Genomic DNA, 22,076 nt, shown 5'->3' with positions numbered 1-22,076 from the left:
AATCCTCATTAAAAATACGGGCCGGGCCAAATGCAACAATTGCAGCGATTTAATAGATTCTAGCTGCGAAAACAATCGCCGGGATATTAAATCACATGTTGTAGCGACATGAAATCGACGGGATAGCTCTGGGCGCGAAATCTAATTTATTTCCCCCTTTCCCTCCCGTCCCGAGCCTTACCCATTTCTAAAATCATCTCCGTTCTTCCTCGCTGCTTCCACGTTCTTCCCCAGTTCGGCTACCTGCAATTAAATCCACCCACTTCACACACACGACTTCATCTCCATTTTCAAATACGCCCCAAAGCTTCTGCGCCTCTGACCTCCACTTCATTTTTCTTCCCCACAGAAGCGAGGGTCGTAATTTTTGGAGTAGTTCTTCTGGAATCAAGTATCAGAGGGCAAGCATATTCCACCAAGACTCTTGGAGTGAATTCCTTTAGTGAACAGAGGTATTGCTTGGGGTAATTTCTCTATCTCTCCACCTTCATATGTAGACTGGTTGCTTTACAACAATCGGTGCATTTTTCTTGTAGACTAATTTCCATCTGTTTGGGTCAGGAAGCTTGATGCTTTTTGCACGAAAATGCCACCTTTAAATTTGCATTTTGTGTAGGTGTTGATGTGGGGCGTTAATAGTTAGTAATTTTTGGGTGATATTTTTAATTTGCACACCATAGATACATATATATATATATATTATATACATGTCCAACCAGGAAATAAATTAAATTGATTTTTGTTGGTCTGATAATCAATCCTCTAGCTAGGCTGCTAGTGTTATAAAGTCATGCAAGTTTTTTCGGTGTCCAAAATAAGCTATCTCACAGCCCTGAAGTTTCTGTCTGTTAAAATTGTGCATGATGATGATATATTAGAAACACTTCCATGAATATGTATTTAGAAAGTGTTGGAATATATATATATATATATATATATATATATATCATTATAAGAATATATTTGATTACCGATGGAATTAAACAATAGTTTAGCAGCCAGGACTTTTCTGGACAAGTAAGAATACTGTATAAAGTGTAGGATTTGAAATTAGTGATCTTTCTTGATTTTAGATATGCTTTTCGAGAAAGTGGATGTAATGCGAAGGGAATGAATATTTCATATTTTGAACGTTACATTGATGTTTTCTTGAGATTTTATATGATGCGAAAAAGAAGACTAAATGTGATAGATGCTAAGGTTTTTCACCTCTGGTTTCTGTTTTGTTCAAAGGCTATTTTTGTCTACGAATCAAATGTTTTATCATTCATGTTCTAAATATTAGAAAAATTTTATCACTTGTATTTTCTCAAGACTTGAATGATGTGGATTTGATTTCTAAAAAAGGTTTTTGAACCAAACTAGTGTTGAGGCTTTTATTCTCATTATCATGTGTATGTTTCCTACTCTCTTATTTTTGAAATTAGTGATCTTTCATGCTATTTATAAGATCTGAAATTAATGATCTTTCTTGCTATTTGTGTATGCTTTTCATCAAAGTAGAGATAATGAGAAGGAAATGAAGGTTTGGCAGTTTGAATGCTGCATTGTTGTTTTCTTGGGGTTTAGTGTGATGAAAGAAAGAAATATAAATGTGGTAGATGCTAAAATATTGAGTTCTAGCTTGTTTTTTGTTCAAAAAGTATTTTTGTCTGGAAATCAAATGTGGCATTATTTATGCTGTATGAAATACCGAAAAGTTTTTATTGGTTTTATTCTCTCCGAACTTAAATGATGTGGATTTCTTTTTTTAAAAAAATTTTCTGAACCAAACTAATTTTGAGGCATTCATTCAAAAGGCTCACTCAAAATTCATATCATATTTGTTCTCTTGTTGGAAGTACAAACTTAGTTATGGTAGGTTGAATAACTTTTGATTTTAATCTCAATCATTGTTCATTACAAGCAAACAGACCGTTGTGACTCATTAGCATTTTCATTGCCTTTTCCTGGTTATTTTGCATTTATAAAGATTCTCATTGTTTGTTTTTTCCCTTATATATTTTCGGAAATCGAAGTTGTTACTGGCCGACAGGTGAGCCTGAGTACATGATCGGTATATTAATTATGGTCCAAAACTGTACGTTTACATATATATAGCAGTAGTTTATAAAATCAGGAACACAAAGCTGAAAGCTATATATTTATATACATGATATATATATATATATAATTAGGTACTTACCGAGATGAAACCATGTCTCAAAGTGAGATAATCAACTTTTGCTACGGAATGGAAGAATTGTTTTCTGAAACATTTCTGCATAACTAAACCACATGATTCAATTATATCCAAACTAGCTAGCACGCACTCAGACACAGACTATATAAAAGGCATTTTTAGCTTATAATAGCTGGGTATGCAACAACTCACAATCCAGAGCTGAAACGGTGTGAACGTACAAGAACTCATGTGCCGCCTTCCAAATGTGGTTTGCCTTGTAAATCTGAATCGATTGGGAACTGATTTATAATATTAATGATATTAGTCATGCAATTGCATGCACGTACCATCGAGTAGTAGTACTAGCTGCTTATTAATATATATATATATATATTAATAAGCATAATATTAATTAAAACTATATATATTCATTTGATAACTTTTACTACATTTTTTTTAGATGAATTGGCTTTTTTAATTTAATCTTATTAATTACTTGATCTGATGATCCGTAGCTAGCTAGCTAGCTCATACAGACGTTAATATCAGAAGTTAAAAAATAAAAAATAAAGCTCGCATTAAGTAGCCGAACTTTCATGATATTTATATACTACTAATTAACTACATGATGACTAGGTAGGTAGAACGTATATTTTGCATTTATCAAGATTCTCATTGTTTGTTTTTTCCCTTGTTTCCTCACACATAATGCTCTAGTTCACTCTCACAAAAATTGAATTTGGAATTTTCTTTAGTTTTTGTATTTAGTTTTTGTTTTTTGAATGTTTCTTATTCTCTTATTTTTGGGGTCTAATCTGGCTATAGGATTTGAAATTAGTGAGTGTTTCTTGGTCATTATGTATGCTTTTCAAAAGACATTTTTGTCTAGAAATCAAATGTTTTATACAGCTATGTTTTGAATAACAAAATTTTTTACTTAGTTGTATTTCCTCAGGACTTGAATATACTAAAATTTTTTTGGGGAAAAAAAGTTTCTAATTCGCCCTTAATTTCGATGCATTATTGAAAAAGGATCACCCACATGCATATCATGTGTGTGTTCTATTATTGGAAGATTTACACGAACATATATATATATACATATTATATATATATATTAGTTTCTTCTCTAAAGTTCTGCTTGATATATATATTCTCAACCAAGGCATTAACTAAACATCTTGCAGCTATATACAGACCAAGGCATTAATAATCAGGCCCATAATTATTAATGCCTTTTTCCTAATGCTCTCAACTTTATATATAGACCTTAGATCGATCTGGGCATGCAGCATCGTAGACTTTGTTCAAGGAGTTTGGTCCCTATAAGTATCCTGAATTATACTAAAAGGTTTGTGTATGGTTCCCTGGTGAACCTTGTTCCATGTGGTTTCAGGATTTAAAGGATTAAAAATTTTAGTGGATCATGCAAGCATGAACATGATCTTATATATATAGGCATCTTAGCCAGAATTAGAGGTATATCTTGGTTGATGGCAGCTCCATATGGTTATAGTCCATATATATCCTCCATTTAAAGAACAAATAACGTATGTACACATAGCATCCAGCGTATTTAATGCAGTTTTTTGTTAGAGGTAATTAATGAGGAATCTGATCCCTAGCTATTGGACTAGGGCTTCTCAAAACAGTGTCATCTTTTACTCATGCATAAAAGTTATTAAGTGGCTTATTGAATATTGATATTTATTTCTACTCTTTTTAATATTGAGAAGATCTTCTGTTTTAAATATTGAGTTTGAATCATTTTGTGACTATGTTTAACCCTTTATCACTATGTGTTAAACTAGTGGATATGAGAATGTATTATTTTTAACACTTTTCTTCAAGATAATAGCCTATGTAAGCAATATTGTGGTGTTTTTATTCAAACTAGTAGGTTCGATTAGAATTTTCTGGTTTGCATAGAGCTACTCTTGTATGGGTGTTCTATGCTTTCACACAAAAATGATGTGAATTCTCAGGTTTTCTTCAAATCTAGTATGCTTGGGTTGTGTAGTTGAGATTGTGGTTAAATGAGGAATGTTTAAGAGCATGAATGTACTAAAGCTGCTAGCTGTCCATTCTTTTTAGCCGAAAATTCTGCACTGCACTCTGTTTTGCTCTTAAAGTTGCTGTACATTTCATTCCCATTTTTCATTTGCATCTTTTGCTCAACCAAAGTTATTTCTTTGTATGAAAAACTGTTGAAAACAAGGGACAAAAACCAGCCATTTTGTAATCTTTAAGCTTTAACTTTTCTGTACTAAGTATTGAGGCAAATATTATTTCCTTGGGGAACTCGATGAAGTTCTTTTTGCATATAGAGATCAATTTATCTTACAATTTAAAAAGCTCATCATTTCATTGAATGATCACAGCAAACTATATAAATTTATATTAAGGGTGTATATATAAGTAGTTATGTATTTCAGTTTCTATGCAAAAAGAACTATTTGTAATTTCTGTTTGTGATCAACCAAACATTTATCTTTCTATGTGATCTATAAACATATACTTTTATTTGCAAAATGAAGTTGTACTAGGCTATTTGTGTTATTACTTTTAAGAATGACACAAATATATGAATCTTTTATCCCAACATGTTTGTGTTATTACTTCTAATATTTAGTCTATAAAGCCACCACCCGGCCAATTTTGTAACTACTAATTAAATAAAACTAAATAATATATAGCAAAGAGTTAAATTTATCAACTAAAATATAATACATCAAACAGAAATAAATATCTTGTGTAAAGTTAAAATTTATTAAAGGAAAAAAAATTAAGAATGCTGGAAAGTGACATCATCTAAGTTTTCTTTCAATATATATATATATATATATCTATTATATATATTATCTTCCATATTGGAGATAATTGTCAAACAATATTGTATTAATGTTACGGAGATCATGATGATGATGGGATCTCGCACTATGTTCAATTACTCACATTGGTACTACATTATTTACATAGTACTAAAGGTATACATTATAATATATATATATATATATATATATAGTCCATGCATTACGTATTTTTTGCGCAACTTATTATATATATATATATATATATACACATATATATATGAAGCAGTACTACTAGCTTATAAACATAATCAACTATCACTGATTGATCAACTAATACCTAAAATTTTCCATTTCCATATTCTGCCTTATGAGCACATAGGTGCCATCCATAATGCTTTAGTTCTAATATATTTTTTTTATTTGTTTGAACCATAATTTGAGTTTCAAAGGAGCTACACTTGACTGGGGATCAGTAATTGTTAAATGAGTCCCACGACTCCCACCTAAATATGATTTCTTCCATAGAGAAATACAGGAAATACAAAGTAACTTTATGCCAGTTCTGTGACTTAATCATGTATTACGCCAACTTTACATAGTTTTATATAATCATTTTCCATTATGTTACTAGCTGGTTTTGTCCAGTTGGGAGTTTCAACACTGAACAGCCAGCAAATGAAATTGATTGATAATTTGATTTTAGTTTTTATATATATGGAGGAGTAGTCCTATTTATGCCAGTTCTTTCCAGGTTATAATGCAGACGTGAGTACTGCCATATATCCTAATACTTTCTATATATATATAGAAAGTATATACTAGAAGATTAAAAGCACTAAGCAGAACTTTATGTATTTGTCAAATAGCACAGTTGAGTGTAGCTTCCCCTTGCATATGATCTAATATATAAGACCAGATTCAAAGTCCCTATGTGAGATGAGACAATCATCACTAGTAACCATATCATTTCAGCCAATCAAGAAGTCCTTTAATGGAGTTAAAATATTGTGAACTTGGGTTCTTCATTGGTGCTTCATTAAAATTCCTGAACACTTAAACTTCTCAGTTACATTTGCATAGTAATTTGGGATATTTAGCCATTTAATTGTTGGCCAGAAAATGCACCAACCCCACTCTGTCCTTCTCTCTTTTCCTGCCAGGGTAGAAAACTGTAACTGAGAAGATTGTAATGACTGTTTTAACGATATTGCTTTCTTTAGGGGTATTCATCACACAACTTTTTTTTACTGCTCTTATTCCAGGACCATACTAAGTATGCCCCTTTTGCCTTCAACACCAGCCTCCCTTCAGCTCATCCCATCCTACTTTTTTTAAACCTTCATATGCAAAAATTAAAAACATCAAGTTTCCTTCGTAATTATTTATGTGGCTTTTGCTTGTCTTCATTTTGAGGGCTAAAATTCAGAGAGCAATCATTTTATAATTGTAAGAGCCATATAATGCATAATCTCTGTATGAAGTTCAAATAAAAATTCATACAGAGAGATATGCTTCAAAATTCCGCCCAGGAGTTGAACCCTAAAATGCAACTCTTCATTAATGGAAATGAATAGATACCATGCCCCAATACCTACAACAATTAGCTTCCCCTTGCATATATATGCTATTCATGTTTCTAATACCTCAGATGTATATCGCATACTAAATTGAAAGCAGTTTGTTGCAATTGATGGGTTACTTTTAGTGTCATGTAGTTGAGATTTGCTAAAAGTAATTTGATTAATTGGAGTGATTTAGATCGAACTCAAGTATTGATTTGGTATTTTATTCATTAATTGAATAAAATATTCATTAAGCATTGAATGGATTGTTTAGCCCGTGGTATTAATATGTACGTTGTCTGAGCCGATCTCAAGCTTATAACTAGCTTTCCTACTTTGTGCACTAGTATACGGGACATCCTATTTCAAATTGCTATTTTTTAAAAAATGTCTTTACACTTACTTAATTTTTGCATGTACAATACCACATTAAATGCTATTGAACTTATAGCTTCTCAACCCAATTGTTGCTGGAAGAAATTTGATGAAGTGTACAAAACCCAACGGCCTTTATTGGACAGCAAACATGCAATTTGAATGATGCTCTAGTTATTTATATAGGATGCTTGGAATAAGGACTTTTAAAGTTTGGCTTAGTGCTAAGTATGGATAGAAGTCAAATAGTTTGATGTCGTGCTTGTTAGTTGATTTTCCCTAAGTTGACAGGATGTATATATATGTGCTTTCTAGTTGAAATTATATAGTTGGAAGATGCAGTTAAGCTTGTGATTAAAATCATTACTCTTATATTTGTTTGCTTTTATTTGTATATTTTTCTTTTGTTTATTGATTTCGTTTGTGTTAGGCTCTTCTATATATTAAGATTTAATCTGACACTTTATGTTACATTTTTGGGGTAAAATTGTAGGACGGATGTGCTGTCATTTTGATTGAAAAGCACTTGGTTGAGCCCGATGGCCTTATTGGTGAGCCATTTCACCTAGGGGTGAGCTGAAACAATTTGTATTGGGGATTGAAGGTAACGAATACCCATACACGTCCGTAGTTTCTTCTTCCTTTCATTTCATGAATTCTCAAAACATAGATGGATGTTTTGTTGTTAGTGTTATTATATATGCTAGACATAGCTTTGATTGGTTAATATACATGGTTTATTATTAGATAATTCATCTAATAATAAACCATGTATTCTACTTAACAAATTCCACATGCTGTTTGTTCTTTGTTTTGGGTGATGTTGTTTGCCGGTAAATGTATTTTTCATTGTGTGGCTAATTAATTAATTTCAATTTGAGTTAGAGTCGGCAGTGCTATGATTTAGCATTTCCTTTACTTAATAACACAGTTCGTAGATATAAAATAACAACAAAGTACTCAAGGATCCTTAAGCAAGACCATGCAAAAGATGTCAACTAAGAGTAATTCTGCATGCAAACCCAAAAACAATTATTACTATAATTGAATATAATCATTTAAGTACTGCTTAATGCATCTATGTTTCAATCCTGTCATTAAACAATTATTTTCTTAGATTATGTATATCGGACAAGTATTATAAGGAACTACCTAAAACAGTATGGAGTATATAAGGTAGATAAGTAGTTTCTTCCGACCAAACAAGAAAAAGTGGTCAGTGTTATGGCCTCACAAACGAACTCAAATTCCCAACTGAGATGATATGAAGAAAACCTGATATCTTCTTGAATCTTCTATCTTTTCTTATCTTCCATATATAATCTTCAACTATAATGTCGGACCAATTATAGTTGTTTGCTTACTTTTGTTAGGAAAATTGCTTTAACAATATTACATCATCTATCTACGATTGGTTTGTAATTTCCATAGATGAAAACATGTTTCCGAACTCACCCACCTCAAAGAATGAAATCGAAATTTTAGACAACATAATAAAGCTATGCTTCTGATTCAAGAAGTGTAATTTTTTTTTAATAATACCAGTAAATAGGCATTGCCCAAGTACATATGAGGTACTTGGGCAATGCCTATTGTTTAGTTCAGATGTTGTTACATGATTCCAGTGGTGTATGCAAACACCATAGCTTACACCACCTTCCTATATCCCAAGAAAGCAACTTATTTGTAAGTTGTAGGCACGAGTAAGCAACACAGTTCATTGCCTTGAAAAAATGAACTGTTACACACATATGCTCTTTAAATAAACTATATTACACTAACCTTTGGTATGCAATAAGTGAACAGTGCCACACATATATGCTCTTTAAATAAGCTGGCAACCTCTATAACATCCTTCACAGTCTTGATTGGAGTTTCCTGAATTCCACGTAAAGGTTACTCCCATTACCTCCATGCTCTAAAAGCCTAGTGTCTCAACCACCTTCTAATATGCTTTTTATGAAGTGAACTAGGTGCCTCAAATTCTCTTCTTCAAACAACTTCTTATTCATTCTTCCAAACGTGAATGCGCACTATGGTGAGTTTTTCATCGAACTGAGTTGTTTACGGTCCATGCTTAACTAACTTTCTTCCTCTCCCATATGGTGCTTTAGATGGACAAAAGTTGGATGAATGATCCCGATAGGCTTGTATCACCTGCATACGCCGAAGGAGTTAAATATTTCCTCACACAAGCACGAAACCATGCAAGTGGAAGGGATCGCATCCGGTGTCCATGTCGTTCATGCCTTAACAATCTGTGGCTGCCTATATTTGAGGTGGAAACTCATTTGTTTATGAAAGGGATCAACTCAAATTACACGCAGTGGATATTTCATGGGGAGGAGGATACAACATTCTACGTGAGTGATGAAGATATTGATGATGATATCAACCAAGAAGACGATTACATAGATGACATGCAGGATATGTTGGATGACATCCGGGCAGGCACCTTCGATGATGCGCCCCAAGATAGCACTCCTGCAGCAAACAGGCCACGAGAGACGGTAGATTCACCATCTTTCGAGCAACTACTAGAGGATGCCCGACGTCCGTTATTTGATGGGTGTACAAAATTTTCCAAACTGTCATTCGTTGTCAAGTTGTTACACATCAAATCGATCGGTGGGTGGTCTATTAAGTCATTTGACATGCTACTTGATTTGTTGAGGTCTACCTTTCCTGATGCCTTATTGCCACAATCATATGAGGAGTCAAGGTCGTTGGAGCGCGGTTTGGGCTTCAAATACCACAAAATCCATGCGTGCCCCAACGACTGCATGTTATTTTGGAAGGAAAATGCAGCTCTTAATGAGTGCCCTGTATGTAAGGCTTCGAGGTGGATACCAAATACACACGGACAGCGTGCGGTACCTCAAAAAGTGTTGCGTCACTTTCCTTTGAAACCGAGATTGCAGCGTCTCTTCATGTCTGCAAAGATAGCAGGTGATATGCGATGGCACAAAGAGCAGCAGACGAAAGAAGATACTTGTATGAGACATCCGGCCGACTCTGAGTGCTGGAAGAAATTTGATGAAGATCATGGCTGGTTCGCTTCGGATCCTCGCAATGTTAGGCTCGGTCTGGCAAGTGATGGCTTCACTCCATTCAACAACTTGGCTAAACCTCATAGCATTTGGCCAGTGATCCTTGTCCCCTATAACTTGCTGCCGTGGTCATGCATGAAAGACCAATTCTTCATAACATCTCTGATTATTCCTGGCCCAAGGTCACCAGGGAATGAGATTGATGTATACTTGCAGCCGTTGATCGATGAACTGCTTGAATTTTGGGAAGATGGGGTACCTACATATGATGCCTCAACCAAGGAGACGTTTATGTTGCATGCTGCCTTATTGTGGACAATCAACGATTTTCCTGCCTACGGGAATCTGTCTGGCTGGTCAACAAAGGGAAAATTGGCTTGTCCGTCTTGCAATGCAGACACAGACTCTAATTGGTTGAAATATGGCGAAAATATTGTTACATGGGACATCGTCGTTTCTTACCCCCATATCACATATGGAGAAGGAGGAAATGGTTGTTCAACGGTAGAGAAGATCATCGCATGCCACCAAGGGAATTTGGTCCTGAAGAGATTCAAAATCAATTGCAGATGATTGGGGATGTTCAGTTTGGCAAATCTCATAGGAAGAAAAAACGCACTGCTGAAGAGCTAAACTGGACAAAGTGTAGCATATTCTTCGTGTTACCTTATTGGTCAACAGTTCGACTTCGGCATAATTTAGATGTTATGCATATTGAGAAGAATATTGCCGACAACATCTTATTCACTTTAATGAATAGTCCAGGGAAAAGTAAGGATAACATCAATTCAAGGCGTGACTTAGAGCTTTTGGGCTATAGAAAAGAATTACACTTGATATGGCATGGTGATCGTGTAACAATGCCACATGCACAGTACACATTAAACGTCGAGCAAAGGAATAAATTTTGTGAGTGGTTGTCTGATATCAAATTTCCAGATGGGTTCGCTTCCAATATCTCGAACTGTGTATCTCGACGTGACTGCAAAATCTCAGGGTTGAAAAGCCATGACAGTCACGTTTTCCTTCAAAGACTACTCCCTATTGCTGCTGGGGGGTATTTAAGAAGTGACATTGGCTTGGCTTTGACTGAACTTGGTACTTTCTTCAAAGAGTTGTGCGCTCGAACACTCGATGTCAACCGCCTGGCCCAACTCCAAACTGATGTTGTCACCATTCTATGCAAACTGGAGATGATATTCCCTCCTTCCTTTTTCGATGTTATGGTCCACCTAGCTGTCCATTTACCCCGTGAGGCCAGACTTGGGGGTCCAGTACAATATAGGTGGATGTACCCATTTGAGAGGTATCTCGGCAAATTCAAGCGGTATGTTAAGAATAAAGCCCGCCCAGAAGGTTCAATAGCCGAGGCTTACATTCACACCGAATGCTTGACATTCTGCTCCATGTATCTCAAAGATATTGAGACGAGGTTTAGTCGACCAGACCGCAACATTGATGCTGACGAAGAGGGCACGTTAGATGGGTTCAAAATTTTCAACCAGAAAGTTCGTCCCTTGGGTATGCCTTCGAACGTGCAATTAGAAGATAAAGTATTTAGGGCAGCCATCTGGTACGTGCTCAATAATTGTGCGGAGATTGGACCTTATATAGAGTAAGCATTAACGAGTCTACTTTAAAATCCTCTTTCATTCTATACAATTTGTTATGAACCCAGTACCATCTAACTTCAATATGTTGCTTTGCCTCGATGCACCAAATGCAGGGAACACTACGATAAATGTAAGGTGCAACACCCAGATTGCATCGAGCGCACGCACCAAACTGAGTTCCCAACTTGGTTTAAGCAACGTGTAAGTTCTTATCCATTCCTATGTAAGATGTGCTGCTATAGCTTTCATTTTATATGATTTGGATCTAATCGGAAATAAACGTTATGAAATTTGCTCTTTTAAATATATAGATCCAGGAACATCGAACCTCGCATACACTTGATGTGTCCGCTGATCTGTACGCGTTAGCTTGCGGGCCTGACCGTTGGGTTGCAACATATGTTGCTTGCATAATAAATGGAAAAAGGTTTCATACGAAACAGCGTGAACTTCGCCGTCGTACACAAAATTCTGGAGTGGTGGTAACTGGTGATGAGGCCACAAATAATTTGGACTTCTATGGAGTTATTAATAATATTGTAGAGTTACGCTACATGGAGTGGCGTCGGGTGTACCTGTTTGAATGCGATTGGTTTGATGTTGGTGATCGAAAACGAGGGGTGCGGGTGGATGACCATATGATTAGTGTCAATATGAACAGGACTTGGTATAAAGATGAACCATTCGTGTTGGCGAGCCAGGCTGATCAATGTTTCTACATAAGAGATTTAAGGGCGAAAGGGAATTGGGGTGTTGTGCAGAACTATGCAAACAGGAATGTATACAACATTCCGCCACTGCCGAGAGTTCTTGAAGTACTTGATGGGGAATCAAGTACTCTTGATGCCGATCAAGAAGATGAGCCATCATATTATTATGAACCAGTGCAGTGTGATAACACAGATCAAGTGGCAACTCAACTGAATAGGCCTGAGATACTACCTAGCCATGTAGATGCACGAGAAATCATGGATCCGGTTGGTCAACGCATAGATTCAACAGGCTTTATCAATGATGACATGATCACTTCTGAGTCTGGAAATGCGGCCAGTGAGGGGGAATATTCAGATGAAGAGGACCTATCAACAAATGAGGGGGAACATTCAGATGAGGATGGGCACACAACATCTGATGAGTCTGGCGACCTATAAATATAACCCAGGAACTTCGTTCATTTAAGGTTGAGATATTAGAATTCTTGTTCGAAATTTCCATGTGTATATAGACATCTGACAATATGAGATTGACTTTGAAATTGGTATGTGTATATAAACAGTTCAATATGAGTTTGGGTGAAATATATGTTTTGATTTATTTTCTTACTACCATGAAGAAAATCATTTTACCTGGCTCGAACTACTTATTATGCAAACTCATATTTTTATATTATGCAAGTAGCAAACAATCTTGAGAGTAGTATTCAAGTTTTACAACATCTATACCTAAATTAAATAGTATCTAACATGTGATTTAATTTGCTTCAGGTTACGTTCAATATTGGGAGGCTGTGTCAACTGGGATGCACTATGCCGTATCAAGGTATATATACGGCCGACTCTCAGTTATTCGTTTGTCTATTTCAAGTCTCATAGTGTAAGGGTTAGTCTACATAAAAGTAACTGAAAATGGTAGATAAATTTGCTTGTTTACGAACTTGTCTGTGAATATTGCGATTATTTTGTATCAATTAGGGCATCAATTTTATCCCACTATGTTATTAACTTGTACTCGTGCAGGTAATCAGCCGGGACCCAGTTCAAGAGGTGGAGGCAGACTTCGAGGCCTTCGAGGTGGAAGGCGTTATATCCCATACTCAGCTCATCACTGCCGACCACGCGGTGCGAAATTATCTTCATATCATAGCACGGAGGAGTGTAATCAATCCTCCTCGGATGACTCAACACAGCCCCCAAGTCCCCCACCATGCGTTGTGGCAACTCACGCGCCACAACCTATTCAAGAACCCCAACCAAATACTGCTGGGGAACAATCACCTACTGGAGAACAAACTGGTGCATGTTTTTCCAATACGTTAATTTTGAAAGCATTAGCATGTTTGAATGTGTTATTAAGTGTGAATATTCCACTTTAAAATACTAATGTATTGTACCTTAAAATACAGCTGCAGATGCCCCAGTGGAGACCGAAGGAACGCAAGAACAGAGGAGACGAACTCGAGGGCCATCTAGATGCATTTTCTTTGACAAGCTAAGGAAGAACGGGAAAGTGATGCTGAAGATAAACGATGGTGAGACAGCCCCATGTTGTGAACACGCTTCTATGTTCACAACACGAGTATCATGGATTGTGAAACAATACTGTGACATGAGTTACAAGCGCTGGTCGGATGTGCAACCAGCGATTAAAGAGGAGCTCATTGACCGTGTTCGGGTAAGTAAAAAATTTCATTGTCCTTGTTTGGGGTGTTGTTTATGTAGTATAATCATCGCCTAAATAACGAGATGACACATTGATTGTTTGCATGCTGCCTTATGTAGAGTGACTTTGTGTTGGACTGGGATCGCGAAAACCACCGATTGACGGTGACAAAGGCCTTACGTAAGCGCTTCAACTCCTTCCACCATGACTTGCACAAGATTTATGAATCCTATGGAAGCCACGCAGAAGCGTTGGCTAATGGAACTAGTCTGGTGGACCCCATTGTATGGGCGAAGTTGTGTGAAAGGTGGGGCAGCGATGCCTTCAAGGTACAGATACTCTTTCTCACATACAACCATATAGTATGTATATATTTAATATGTCTAAATATTGTGGTGGAAAAATGTACGTTGTCTATTATAAGTAATTGTTCCCTATTGTGTATGACAGAAAATATCAGCTCAAAATCGAGAGAACCGAAACAAGCAGGCCATTAATCACACATCAGGACGAAAATCATTCGTCCGATTACTTGAGCAAAAGGTATGTCTAAGGGAAAACAATCTTTTAATTTTAAATAGAATAGTAAAAATGCACTTTACTTGGAGATTTTAGTGACAATATTACTTTACTATCACTAAAGGTGGTTACTCATAGCTTTGTTGTTCAAATGTCACATGGTTCATACAAATGACAGCGCAATGAGAATGGGAATTTGGTCGACTTCTACAAAGAGACGCGTTGGTCGAAGAAAAAGAATGCATTTGTCACCGATGCTACAGAAAGTACTTATGTGAGTAGTGCAGAAACAGCCGTTGGGATCTATGTTTCTTTCTATACTGTCGTGCATGCCTTAATATAGCACTAGCTGATTATTTGTTAATAATCGCTCATTTCATTCAATGTGCAGAAGGAGATGCAGGGTAGGTTGGATGGCCTAGGACCAGAGCAACGTAGTGATGAGGCAGCAGCGACTGTCTTTAGGGAGGTTCTTGGCCATCGACCTGGATATGCACGGGGACTTGGGGAAATGGTCATCCCCGAGTCAAGTAGACAACGTGACAAAGTTGAAATGCAACAATACATGTCTGAGGCTGAAAAGCACAAGAAAGATGCTGAACAATATAAGAAGGATGCTGAGCAATATAAGAAGGATGCTGAAGCTTACAAGAGTCAGCTGGATGCAATGAGGACAGAGATGCGGGAGCTGAGGGAGCATCAGATAGAAAATGACAAAGTGATGCAGTCTTTCTTTAGGGCTTTCCCGTCGTTCACTGAGTCAGTTCGACAGACTCAGTGTAACGATTCCCCCCGCCCATAAGGGGCTTCTCATAAAAGGGCACATTTTTTGGGTGGTTTTTTGTGATACCGGGGAGGCATGAGGTTTTTGTACTTACTGTATAAAAGGGCACAAAGGGGCTTCTCAAGGGTGTCGATGTGTTGTGTCTTTGGGTGGTTTTTGTACTTACTCTATACGACACTGGGCTATATATATATAAATATATATATAGTATTATATATATTTATATAAATCTTGGATCTATGTCTACACCGGGGATCTCTTGGATCTCTCATGGCCCCAATGAGGTTAGTATCATTTGGAGGAATTATATAAAATGTACTTGTACAAGTGAAGTGTTAAATATATTTCTAGCAACTTTGTTTTCCAAACCCGATGAATAATTCATTGATAGTTTCTAATATAATCAACTTTTATTTTTTTTGATATATTTGAATCACAGAAGGCTGACATTTTGAGGAGCTTCCTTGAGATGAAGGAGAAGGAATTACTTGTGTTGGAAGAGAAGCTTAAGGCTAGAGAGAGAGAGTAAGTTCCGACACCTTTTCCCTGCTCTGTAAAAGTTTACTTAGAACTTGTGTTTTATTTTTTTCCCGTGTAAAATGAAATTGATCCTCTACACTTATAATGTAGTTTAACTAGCTTTGTCGCTCATAAAATTCGCATAAATATGACTACTTATGCACTGATCTCTCTCTCTCTCTCATTGAGCTGACCATTTGTGTAATAACATTATGGAATCTGTATAGCTTAAAAGGCTTGGAGGGTTGGACCACATTGTGGTGTATTGATGCTATGGTTTGGGTGTATAGAGAATTATTGGATTAGAATAAGCATTGATTGGAAACGCAATCATGGTAATCTATAATTTTATGTACAATTTGTTATGGTTTGCTAAGTAGGAGTGTTACTGCGAAAGCGTAATTTGTAAGGCGTTGCAATTTCCCTTTAATATTTCTCACATTAATGCATATTCTACTATTTTTCATTTTTACGAGGAAGAGGGTATATATCTTGGGCCTCTTCCTTGACAAATTATCATATTTGAGCAGCCTCTTGCAGCTGCTCAAATATCTCTTCCGCTTTCGCAGAAAGTCCTTCCCTAGCAAAAATGCATTTACCAAAGCAGTATATGTGCAGATATTAGGTTTAATCATTCAGATTGACTAAATGCATGGTCAATATCAGCAATGCTAGCTTATATATATATATATATATATATATATATAAGCTAGCAGGTATGATCTATAATATCATATAAAGATATGGGAAATGATATATATTATTAATCATTTTGCATCTAATCATAGTAGAAGCACTAGTGCCCCGTATTTCCTTCCATGGAAAAATTTTGCCTTTGGGGACTGGCATGGACCTAACTCATCCTCCCCAGCTCAACTCTCATGTCCGAATTAATCATGCAAGTCTTTGCTTTATTAGTCGTTTCGAAGTGTAACAAATGTAAAAAAGATTATGTCTTCAGTTCATCCTACATGTTTTGCAACATAGCATCCATATTTCTCTTGTATGTTAAAAATATCAGAACATCATGCAGAAGCTTCACCTTACTAACATTTCTCATTATTTTAAGGATATGGCTTGTGAACCTCACCCTTGTTGTAGGGATAGATACTCATCCATGATGTCTAAGTTTCTCACCCTTTACAATGCCATATTTTATCCCAGCTACTAGAGCCTAATCGTTTTTCTTTTCCATATATCTGACAAACTCTGTTTATAAAACCCCAAGAAACCACCAATTTAGAGGCCTGTGCACACTTCGCTGCACTTAAGTATATGATACCTAAACTCATCCCGAGCCACCCCATAGGTATCCCTTTGAAGCCTATAAATCTAGTGCATTAGCCATTAAGCTAAATATACTCTGTCTTTCAGAGTATATTTGATTGCCCCTTGAATCTCTTCACTACTTTTACCAAGAATATTTGGAATCCTCAAACTTTTCAAATTTTTTTTTTTTTGAGTGGCATTGATGGACCATTTGTTTAGAATTCATTGACATTTTCCTATTATACATGTGATTGCAGCCTCTTTTTTAAGCAAGAAATGGAGCTATCTTTGATAGGCCTTCAGAATGCTGGAAAGACATCACTTGTAAATGTTGTTGCAGTAAGTAGATCACCATGTTGAGCTTCTACTGTTATTATTTTCTTTTTGTCCCTGTGGGTTGGTGCGCAGAAAGTAGTGTTTGTTTCTACTTTCTAGACTGGTGGATATAGTGAAGATATGATCCCTACGGTGAGTAATATTTTAGAAAGGGTTGTGCCTGATTTTAGTTTTACAAGTGAAGTATATACTTTTGCCACCTTCCAGTGGTTAATGATGATAACACTACTAATTAATTATGAAATGCAACATGCATTGGGACCCTCATCGCTGAAGAGCTGAGGGGGTGGGATTCGTTCCATCACATAGACTGGCTCGTAATAGTACATCATTCTCTTCATACCCTCCTCATGATCAACGACGTATATATATAGTACCTCTCATTTTGAGTATCTTCCTCTTAAGTTGTTCAGCACAGGCCTCACAGTGGAACTCATTAATAACAATGAGTTCCACTGTTATTAATCCAGAAACCTAGAGCACAAAACCACATACATGATGCGAGTTAAGAATATTGGCAAAAAAGTGAACTTCCATTGTTTAATTTTTTACTTTTTTCAACAGTTCTAAGTAAAGATACTGCATTAGGCCCCAGAAGCTCCAACTTCTAGGATGGGTTCACCCTCAGATGCTGGCAATGGGGATAGGACTTTGGTTCTAGTAATTTGGGAGTTTCATGATTTTCATGCACACAGCTTGAGGCTCCACTATTCCCTTTATGGTCACTTATTTCTTTTTAGCCATGTCTACCTCAACCCCCTCCACTCCTGATACCATCCATAAACAGGATTAAATATACAAATAAAATTTGGGGGGGGGTGGAGAAAGAGAGAGAGAGAGAGAGAGGAACCTCTAATTCCCATTATAAAGTCTCAATCTTCTTGGCACATCCAACACAATGCAAGTCCACGTACAAGACAAAAAAATTAGATGGTGGTTTTGCCTCTTCCTTCTCCTATGGCTTCTCTTGATCCTTCTTCTCCTCTGTTTTCTGATCTTCTTCTCCTATGGCTGAGCCTCTGCCTTAGCTTGTTCCTACCATATACAAATAAAAAACAATCAACCAATATTAGAACAAATTAAATGCAGCCCGAAAATAGTCAAAACGCATGGGAATGAATTAGAAACACTTGAAAAATACAAAAATATCACCTGTTTAGCTTCTTCCCCCATATCTCTCAATCAAGAATGAGATATCAAACTCAAGTTGTTTAAAATATAGGGAAGAATTTGAAGGACGAGAAAGCTGGAAAGGAGAAGGAGGGAGAGGATCAGGGTAACAATGAAATGAGAGTTCTATATATATCTATATAGATATATAGATATATAGATATATAGATATGTATGCAGATCAAGGCGAAAGCATATATATATATATATATATAAAAGACTTTAAAAAAAACCTATATATATAGATATATAGGTTTTTTTGTTCCTGGTTTCTTTCCCTGTCCAAAACTGGATGTGTTGCTTAGATATTGTAAATCTAATAAATTCATAAAAAAAATACAATCAATAGCCAGCCACGTACCTTAAACGTCTGGAATCCTGATCCTCCACATGTTTTGAGGTGTCAAACATAAGTCTGGAGTGGATAGTGGATAGTCCACTCATTTTGTCGAACATATTGATAAAAGCTATCTTCTACCTGCTTCTCGAGCAGCGGTTATCCAACATCATACTACTTATTTTTAAAAATTGCAAGGCAAGACTCATGATTTTTTATATATTCTTACCATTTGTACAGATGGACAATAGAGGAACTGCTCGACGTGGGCTTAATGAAGGCTCTTTAAAATACAAGGCTGGCCAGATTTATGCTGATGATGAGCTGACTGGAGCCGCACCCCACATAATCCACACGAGGGCTTGCTAAAGTTGGCCATATATAGTTGTATGGGTGGAGTCATTTGACATATCTTTGAGCTATGACCTTGGCCAGGTTTCCTAATGTCTTCTGTTGTGCTGTGTCTGGTGCCCATGTAACGGGCTGATTGTTGCTACTTATTTATTATTAAGGATAAAAGCTCAGTTTGTATATGAGAATACATTAATACACCACCCCATTGTAATATATATGAGTTTGGATTTTATTGATGGGCTTGGATGGAACTTTATGTATTTATTTTGCATGTTATATTGATTAGCAACTTGAATGAATGAGTTTGGATTATGAATGGTGCATTTAGGAACAACTAAAAACCAGGCTTAGAAAGAAAATAAAGCTCAGGAAATTTAAACACGAATTGAGTTATAGCGGCGAACTAAGCGCATTTTGCGGCGAATTTCTACTCGCCGCTATAAACATACTCATAAATTCATGTAAACCAGCGATGCACAAATCGCTAGTATATTTAAATCCCGGCGATTATTTATTCGCCGCAAATACCTTATGTAGCAGAATGTGCATTACGGCGATCTTGGAAACTCGCTGGCTTTCATTCTATGCCGGCGATTTAATATATCGCAGCCATATAATTACCTGTTTGAAAACAAATTCGCAGCGAGTGAAACATCGCCGGCTAATAATATTTGGCAGCGATGATAATATTCGCTGCTATATATCATGAAGAATATAGCGGCGATATAATTATTGCCGTTAAAGTATTTGGCAGCGATATAGTATTCGCTGCTACATACCATGAAGAATATAGCGGCGATATAATTTTCGCCGTGATATTGATATAGCAGCGATTATTAATCGCTGCATCGTGAACAAATACGTCGCTTTTCCTATCACGGCGATTTTGTGGAGTGGCTGGCAAATATATTTGGCAGCGGTATTTGGCATTTCTAGCGGCGAGTAGCAAACGCTGCTAATAATCTGTCGCAGCGTTTAATGACAGAATCCAATTTCGAATTAGCGGCGATTCATTTGTGATCAGCAGCGAAAATAAATTCGCCGGTATTGGTTTATATGGCAGCGAGTTTTGGTGTGCGTTGCAGTAGATCTAAAGTGGGGCGTTAATACCGGCGAAATTCCAGCGATTAAAAAATCGCTGGCAGATATGTACGCCAGCGATTTGTTGTGTTTTGCCAGCGATTATGTATCGCTGGCAAAATTGTTGAACCTTGTAGTGTGATAAGATGAGGGTATTGTCTTGTGCATAGTTCAAAACTACTTAGTAAATAGTCGATGATGAGTGTAAGTATTAGTTCCTTAATTAGTGTGCACCCGAACTTAGGATATGCACTTGTGTTAGAAACATGACTTGTCATTTATTAAACTCTTATGAAGATTTTATACCACAACGATCAGATCTAGTGTCCGATCCATTAAGTCAAATCTTTGAATTCAGTTGTTTTCACAACTCCTCTTAAATTCATCTCATCTTATATTATCTAAACATAAAATAAAATAAACAATTCAACTTTTTCATATCCCAAAATAAAAAAAAAATTTAAAAAAATATATTATAACAATATTTTATTCAACTTTAAACTTTAATCTTAACTCATCTCATCTTATTGGTGAAAACAAACGAGGCCTTGATAAAATTTGATGAAAAAATTGGATGAAAAAACATTTTCCACATGAAATGTGGTTTTCCTTTTCTTTTTTGTCCTTTTTCCTTCCTTTAATTTCCTTTTCGTTCTCTCTTTCACCAAACATAGTTGGGTTCATTGAACCACTTCTCTCCTTAATCCCATGCAATATTTCCCTTGTCTAATATTATTTTATTGATCACCGATCCTTCACGCAAAGTTTTCTTGTCATCCACTCAAACGTGCACCAAACAGGAAGTGCATATATACTAAGTTGAAAGTATTATTTTAACGACAGTAGCTAGCTAGCATACATAAAGTTCTTTGAGAGAACTTGTTGGAGATCGAGATGATGATCATTAGATGTGGAGATATACATCCTTGCTTTCACAACAAGAAAAATAACTATTTGTGATGAGTTTTTTACGATAAAAATCAATTCATTTTAGTAAGAAATTTTCATTTTCGTAGCAAATAATTGATTACAAATAAGCGTTTTTTTAATATTTTTTATGATAAGAACTTCCAGAATTACACAACTTAACAAGTACGTAGCCCTACTATGATCTAATTAAAGAAAAACAATGATAATACCAAACTAGCTCAAAATCAATAATAATAGAGAATAATTCTAACATGAGATCCGAGATTAATTGATGTCGATAAGATGTATCACAACATAGATTCTGAGTTTAATTAAGGAGAGACAATCTCAAACGGACTCTAAATCAAGATTAAACAATGGATAATCTCGATATATAATGACCAACAATTGAATTGCTGAGGAATGATCCTGATATGAACCTTAAGTTCAATATTTGAGGATGACAATCTAAAACATTTGTCAAGCTAGAATTAATCAAAGGACAAGTCAAAGAGACATGATGGTGATCAGAGGACGCCATTGAATTAATAGCTAATGACTTGGATAATTAATCCTTTAAATACATCATCTCAATCAATATGATTAAAAATAACAAATTCGAAATAAAAAATGATATCTTCCTTGAAATTTTCGATCATCCCTTTCAAAGTTCAAAGGTCACTCATCTCTTTTTAAGGTCTATTTGGATATATACTTAGTATATCTATCAAGGGTACTAATGGTACTCTTATACTTCCTTTACTATTGTTTTATTATTTAGTGTTTTTTTTTTTTCTATTTGCTCTTTGAATCGGAATTAAAAATCTCAGGACATCATGACCT

The 22,076-nt window shown here is 35.9% G+C and overlaps 1 pseudogene; it reads right to left on the bottom strand.

Moving 5' to 3' along the window:
- Window positions 1–17,652: 17,652 nt before the first annotated feature.
- Window positions 17,653–18,669, bottom strand: LOC118348783 (annotated as a pseudogene).
- Between the last annotated feature and the right edge of the window lie 3,407 nt (window positions 18,670–22,076).

This window comes from Juglans regia, chromosome 6, assembly GCF_001411555.2.
Source record: "Juglans regia cultivar Chandler chromosome 6, Walnut 2.0, whole genome shotgun sequence".
NCBI lineage: Eukaryota > Viridiplantae > Streptophyta > Magnoliopsida > Fagales > Juglandaceae > Juglans > Juglans regia.
This window is presented reverse-complemented; position numbering and strand designations above follow the sequence as displayed.